Source organism: Lynx canadensis, chromosome D3 (assembly GCF_007474595.2).
Source record: "Lynx canadensis isolate LIC74 chromosome D3, mLynCan4.pri.v2, whole genome shotgun sequence".
Classification (NCBI taxonomy): Eukaryota; Metazoa; Chordata; class Mammalia; order Carnivora; family Felidae; genus Lynx; species Lynx canadensis.
The window spans coordinates 60,225,795-60,232,887 of NC_044314.2; positions in this window are offsets into that span (position 1 = coordinate 60,225,795).

Consider the following 7,093-nt stretch of genomic DNA (forward strand, 5'->3'; position numbering starts at 1 on the left):
TGAGACTTATTTCCAATTCCATTTAGCAGATAGGCAATGTAACTGAAGATTTTCTTGATAGGGAGGAATTTATACATGGGGAAGATGCTACAGAACCAAGCAAATGATACTTGCTTGAGAATAGCTATGTGCCAGGTGTTATAGTTAGTGCTCATCCTGTGTTACCTCAATCCTTGTGGTTGGAGAAGGGGGTCTTCCGCCACAAGAAATACCCACCTCCTCTCAAGTGGTCTTGCTATAATTCCACAAGTGTTAGTTATGGCTTTGAAATTAATTACTTCTTTGAATTGAGTTATTGTAGACGTTTAGCCAAATGCAAATTTTATCTGGAAAAAAAAAAAAGCTTAAAGTGCAATTTTCATCCCTTGAGACTAACATGAGACTATCTGTCCACCCACAGAATAGAGAAGGAATGGACACTGGAGAATTTTCACATGAAGCAGAACTCCAGAAAGTGCAGGACTAAGGAACAAGTGTGCACATGATAGTGATGGAATTTTCCTTCCTTCTTCTCTCCTCTCTTCCTTTCTTCCCTTTCTGCCTTCCTCCCTTCTTCCTCCCTCCCTTCCTCTCTCCCTCCCCTCCTTTTTCTCTCTTTTCTTCTTTCCTTCCTCCCTCCCTCCCTCTCTTCCCCCTTCCTTCCTTCCTCCCTCCCTCCCTCCCTTCCTTTCTTCCTCCTTCCTTCCTTCCTTCCCTCCCTCCCTCCCTCCCTCCCTTCCTTCCTTCTTCCTTCCTTCTTCCTTCCTTCCTTCCTTCCTCCCTCCCTCCCTCCCTCCCTCCTTCCTTCTTCCTTCCTTCCTTCCCTTCCTTCCTTCCTTCCTTCCTCCATCCCTTCCTTCCTTCCTTCTTCCTTCCTTCCTTCCTTCCTTCCTTCCTTCCTCCCTCCCTCCCTCCCTTCCTTCCTCCCTCCCTCCCTCTCTTCCCCCTTCCTTCCTTCCTTCCTCCCTCCCTCCCTCCCTCCCTTCCTCCTTCCTTCCTTCCTTCCTTCCTTCCTCCCTCCCTCCCTCCCTTCCTTCCTTCCTTCCTTCTTCCTTCCTTCTTCCTTCCTTCCTTCCTTCCTTCCTTCCTCCCTCCCTCCCTCCCTTCCTTCCTTCCTTCCTTCCTTCTTCCTTCCTTCCTTCCTTCCTTCCTCCCTCCCTCCCTTCCTTCCTCCCTCCCTCCCTCTCTCCCCCTTCCTTCCTTCCTCCCTCCCTCCCTCCCTCCCTCCTTCCTTCCTTCCTCCCTCCCTCCCTCCCTCCCTTCCTCCTTCCTTCTTCCTTCCTCCTTCCTCCCTCCCTCCCTTCCTTCCTTCTTCCTTCCTTCCTTCCTTCCTTCCTTCCTCCCTCCCTCCCTCCCTCTCTTCCCCCTTCCTTCCTCACTCCCTCCCTCCCTCCTTCCTTCCTTCCTTCCTCCCTCCCTCCCTCCCTCCCTTCCTTCCTCCTTCCTTCTTCCTTCCTCCTTCCTTCTTCCTTCCTTCCTTCCTTCCTCCCTCCCTCCCTCCTCCTTCCTTCCTCCTTCTCTCCTTCCTCCTTCCTTCTTTCCTTCCTTCCTTCCTTCCTCCCTCCCTCCCTTCCTTCCTTCTTCCTTCCTTCCTTCCTTCCTCCCTCCCTCCCTCCCTCCCTCCCTTCCTTCCTTCCTTCCTTCTCCTTCCTTCTTTTCCTTCCTTCTTCCTTCCTTCCTCCCTCCCTCCCTCCCTCCCTTCCTTCCTTCTTCCTTCCTTCCTTCCTTCCTTCCTCTCCTCCCTCCCTCCCTCCCTCTCTTCCCCCTTCCTTCTTTCCTTCCTCCCTCCCTCCCTCCCTCCCTCCCTCCCTTCCTTCCTTCTTCTTCCTTCCTTCCTTCCTCCCTCCCTCCCTCCTCTTCCTTCCTTCTTCTCTTCCTTCCTCCCCTCCCTTCCTTCCTTCTTCCTTCCTTCCTTCCTTCCTCCCTCCCTCCCTCCTCCCTCTCTTCCCCCTTCCTTCCTTCCTCCCTCCCTCCCTCCCTCCCTCCCTCTTCCTCCTTCCTTCCTTCCTTCCTTCCTTCCTTCCTTCCTTCCTCGACAGAGGAAATTGATACTGTTGCCATCCCTTCCTGTAGCCAAGGGAGAACGCTTTAGATTAGGAAGGAGTGATTAGGAAAAACGTCTTTGTTAGTTGATGGAAGAGAGCTTTGTAACGAAATCCAGGCAGGGAGCATGATAAGGCTAGAACATTAGTTCCCAAGAAGTAGAGTCAAAGCTAGTTTTATTGGAGGAACAGAAATGCTTTGTTTAGACTGGATGGGGGGGGGGTTCAGAAGGAAATAATTATTTGAAGCAGAAGCTCGCTTTGACTCTAGATACTCTGGGAAGAAAGAAGCCACGATCTGGAGCAGGAGACTCTGAGCTTCTGCCTCACACCAAGGATGGAACTCCTTTCATCCTCCTCCTGGGGCCAGTTCACACTGCAGGAAACCAGTGTTTACACTGCAGGGCACACAGCTGCAGAACTGCTGCAGAGGGAGAAAAGTCACCCTGGTGGTGTAGAGGCTGCAAATTCTCCAGAGGCGCGAGGGCTCCCCACTGTTGTCAGGAGAGGCAGAGCTTCTGAGAAAATGGGAAATCTTCCTGGAAGCCGTGGAACTTGAACAAGCTTAATCTAGTTGATAGTGACCAGGTGGCAGAGGGGCCTCTATGAGCAGAGTCCCAAACAGGAACCAGCATGACACTTTGGGGAAATCCCAGGAGGCCAGTATCCTGCAAACACAGAATTCTGAGGTAAGCCTTGGGGCTCAGCTTGAGAACCAATTTGTACAGGTTGTGATTTGCGTGGTTTTTCTTCAGCAGTTCAGGTGCAGAGGTAGAGGAGAAGAGGTAGGAGGATGCAGAAGTGTGTTTGCAGGGCATTTGGGTGGGAGAACATGGGAAGAAGGATGCTGAGGCTGTTGGCAAGAAAGGGCTGAGAGGATCCTCTGTGAGTTTCAGTCTGGGTAAGGAAGGAAGGGAGGCTTGGAGCACTAAGCCAGGGGCTCTTGATGCACTGCTTTAGTGAGCAAACGGAATTATCACAGAGGCTTGGATGTCAGGGTTAGGAGTTGAGCAGGGTGGGGTTCTGATGGTGTCTGAGGCACACACAGGAGTGGATAACCAAAGGGAGTGTGAAGGAAGATTGCAGGGATGGAGATGGTCCAGAAACGAAGACTAGGCTCTTTTATTAAGCAGCTTTATCGAGATGTAATTCACATACCATGTAATTCACACATTTAAAGTGTGCGATTCAATGGTTTCTAGCATATTCAGGAACATGGGGCCATCAGTGTGCAACCTAATTCCAGACATGTTTATCACCCCCAAAGAAACCCGTACCCATTATCAGTTACCTTCCTTTCTCCCCTCCTGCCAGCTCCAGGCAGCCTTTGATCCCTTGATGTACTTTCTGCTCCTAGAACTTGCCAGAGGCTAGACTTGGGATTGATCATCTGCATGGACATTGAATTTATTCTGATTCTGGGCTCCAGGATGGGGAGAAACTCTCAGCTTCTCCTCCCCTCTTTTTCCCCAGTGCATAGAAGAGTTCCTGTAAATGGACACTTGCTGAATGATGACCAGAACTGGACTGTGACTTGAGCTACCAACTCCCAGGAGATGAGAGGGAATGGCAATGCGCTATGAGAAGATTTAGACTTTTTGCTGCCTAAGTATGGTTTTGCACTTTACTGAGTTGCAAACTTCATGCTGCTGAGCCAGTCCAGATAAGTCCGTGTTCACTTGTGTGCAACAAAACAGGTGTCAGTGAGCTCAGCTTCATGAAAGGGATTTGTTCTGAGGATAATTGTGGGACCCTGGGTAACACACTCCCCTTGATAATCAGGAGAGAAAGGTCCATTATCGATTTATAGTAGTTGTAGGAGCCATACTCAGAAATTTCTGAGTGCGATGGTCTACCCCACGGCCCTTCCTTCCTCATTCTTTTACATCTCAAGGACAAGACCCGCCTTTAGAATAATTTTTTGTGCATAAGCAAAGCCACACAAGTGCCAGCACATGTCCCTTTCCTGTCTCTCCAATATGACTACTTTTCTTTTTTTTTTTTTTAATTTTTTTAACGTTTTATTTATTTTTGAGACAGAGAGAGAGACAGAGCATGAACGGGGGAGGGGCAGAGAGAGAGGGAGACACAGAATCTGAAGCAGGCTCCAGGCTCTGAGCCATCAGCCCAGAGCCCGACACGGGGCTCGAACTCACGGACCGCGAGATCGTGACCTGAGCTGAAGTCGGACGCTTAACCGACTGAGCCACCCAGGCCCCCGACTACTTTTCTATATGGTCAGTGCGCAGACTTGTTTTTCTCAAGGTCTCTGGGCTGTGAGGGCAACACTGGGTAAAACTGCAGACCCCATTAACCACTGTGCAAACGTGACTTATCCACCCATGTAATCTACCCACCTTGCTTGCCCTCAAGAGAGCATGGAAATCTGAGGGCAGCAGGATGTTGGGAAGAGGGCCCAAAGAAATAGTCAGCTCTGCTCCCTCCCCAAGGTTGGCTGTGAGAGTCCCACTCCTGAGTCTTCTAACCAAGCTATCCAGCTGTCTTTTTCTTCCGTGAGTCTGTATGTGGTTTGTTTAGTCCCTTGTTCATGAAATTTAAGTTTGTGGTAATCTCATGACAGCCATGGTGATAGGCGCAAATGCTCGAGCCACACTAGGGTGGAAATGGTAACTGTCACTTGGCGTGAAGCCGGAAGCTTCAGCAGGCAGGAAGCAACAAATATTCTGAATCTCGTGTGCAGTTGTAAGGCAGGAAAGTGTTTGAGAGTCTTCTTATCCAAAGTGGAGAGTCATAGAAGGTTCCAAAGCAAAAAGGGAACATGGGTCCATCTGCTTAAGGAAGACAATTCTGGTGGAGAGGAAAAGCTCAGAGGCTCTGCAGGATGTGTGTGTTTGTGGAAGGAATTAACTTCTCTTAAAGGGGCTGTGTTAGAGCGTGCTGGTGAACCTCTTAAAGACACTTTCCACTTCTTCCAGGGTTCTAGACATTCTGGCCGGAGCCATGGGTTCTCAACATAAAACTGCATTTTGCAGTCTCCTTTGAAGATGAAGCCATCAGACTGCGTTCTAGTCAATAGGACTCAAAGAGAGAAGTCTTGGGGAAGCTTTAGGGTGTTTTTCTTTTTTTTAAAGATTTTTTTTTTTAATTTTCTTTTTTTTTCAACGTTTATTTATTTTTGGGACAGAGACAGAGCATGAACGGGGGAGGGGCAGAGAGAGAGGGAGACACAGAATCGGAAACAGGCTCCAGGCTCTGAGCCATCAGCCCAGAGCCTGACGCGGGGCTCGAACTCACTGACCGCGAGATCGTGACCTGGCTGAAGTCGGACGCTTAACCAACTGCGCCACCCAGGCGCCCCTAGGGTGTTTTTCTTAAGAGATAACTGGTACATGCCCTTTGCCCCATTTTCCATGCCCTCCCTCTTTTGGTGCTAACACCCTGAAAATTGCCATAGTGACCTCTGAAGATGAGAACCATCTCAGGGATGGCTGAAAGGCACCCAGGTTTCCAAGAACTCATGGGGCTCTGGAATGCCCTCCTCTGGACTTGTGTGTGAGACACTCACCTCCCTGAATTTTAAGTCACTGTTACTTGGGTATTTTCTGGTATTTGCTCCAGACCTAATTCTAACCAATAAACAGGCTATCCGAACCCGAATCAGCCCTGCTTCCCTTCTGGAGCCCTTTTAGGAGTCATGGTGCCCCCAACTGAAAGACATCAAAATGCACTGAGCTCTCCACACATCTGAGGCCACTCCCTGGGCTGGTTCCTGGTTCCATCTCCCAGTTGTGAGTCCGTCTCAAAGCTACACATATGGCTTTTCCACCACGTGTGTCTTCATCATCCACGTGAATCGTGAAGGAAAACGCTCTTCCCGGGAACAACAGGGATCCCGTTGAGGTCATGAAGTGATGCTAGCTCGGGCACTTGGCTCTGTCACAGCTCCTGGGTCAGTCCCATTCCTGGAGGTGACCTGTGTGGTCCCTGCAGTGCCAGTCAGCACGCACACCTGTGATCACAGAAGGGCAGTTGTGGAAAGGCATACCCGTAGCGGGCATTGGTGTCTGTCGCCCAACTCAGCCCAGGGCGTCAGGAACATGGGAGCATTACAACCACCGGGTAGTCCTTGCAGAACAAAGATGCTACTGAGACCAGCTGGTAGGCGTCTGGTACCTCCCCACTCCCACCCCGTCTCTTCAAGTCTTCCTCTGTTTTAATCTAAATGGCTTCAGGCAGTCATTCCATGGGTGTCGGAGGGAAGACAAAAGTGAAAAATTTCTGTTAAAACGTCGAAAATGAAAGGAAGGGCAGAGCCTAGCAGTCTGGCTGAGATGGCCCATCTCTCCTGCCACCTTCCTTCTCCTTCTAGAACCTGATTCAGGAGGCTCTTGGACACCGGGTCCCACTCAGTCACCTTTGGCAGTGGCTAAGCTCCAGACTCTTTTTTTTAAGTGTTTTTTTAATGTTTATTTTTGAGAGAGAGAGACAGAGAGAGAGACAGAGAGTGCAAGCAGGGGAGGGCAGAGAGAGAAGGAGACACAGAATCTGAAGCAGGCTCCAGGTTCTGAGCTGTCAGCACAGAGCCCGACGAGGGGCCCAAACCCATGAAGCCATGAGATCGTGACCTGAGATGAAGTGTGATGCTTAACCGACTGAGCCACCCAGGCGCCCCAGCTCCAGACTTTTCATTTCCGTCATTGCCACAGATCTTTGAGGGGAAAGCAGCCTCCTATGCTCCCTAGTTAAATTGCACCATCGTTTCTAATAAATGTTCCACTACAACAATATGCTCTGTCAGAGAGCAGGGCCCTGGAAGCCGTGAAGGGCTGTCTACGAGGGGCCACTTCCTGTGAGACTACATATGGCTCCATGGTCCACTCTTTCATGAGACAGATGGGCGGGCCTCCCTTCATGTGGCGCACTGAGCTGTTTCTGCAGTCCACAACGTCCTGCTGTGGCCTGCCCAACAGTCTGAGGTGGACCATTGGAGTACGTATCCGGAACCTGTATTCTTCCCGTTGGGGGACTATTCCTGCCCTTGGAGTGAATAATCCCCCAGTGGAAATTCTTCGTGTCTAGTTCCACTGAGCATACATTCAGCTCATTAGCAC